The sequence below is a fragment of the Tupaia chinensis genome, unplaced genomic scaffold (assembly GCF_000334495.1).
Source record: "Tupaia chinensis unplaced genomic scaffold, TupChi_1.0 Scaffold000251_1, whole genome shotgun sequence".
In the NCBI taxonomy this organism is placed as follows: Eukaryota; Metazoa; Chordata; class Mammalia; order Scandentia; family Tupaiidae; genus Tupaia; species Tupaia belangeri.
The window spans coordinates 958,848-959,092 of NW_006159731.1; positions in this window are offsets into that span (position 1 = coordinate 958,848).

Genomic DNA, 245 nt, shown 5'->3' on the forward strand with positions numbered 1-245 from the left:
TTTTTCTTTAAAAAATCGCCACTGAGGTCAGCAGGTGTCATAGTGGTTGGGGCACTGGACTCCCACAGGGTCAACCATGGTTTGAGTCCTGGACCCAGTAGTTTGCTTTCTCACTATCATTCTCCTTCCTGACCCCACTCCCCTACCTCTCTCCGGTAAAATTGAAGAATAATCATAATAAATAAAATTAAATAATTAAAAAATGTTTTAATTGCCATCTTATCTATTACTTAGGTGGAAAAGAG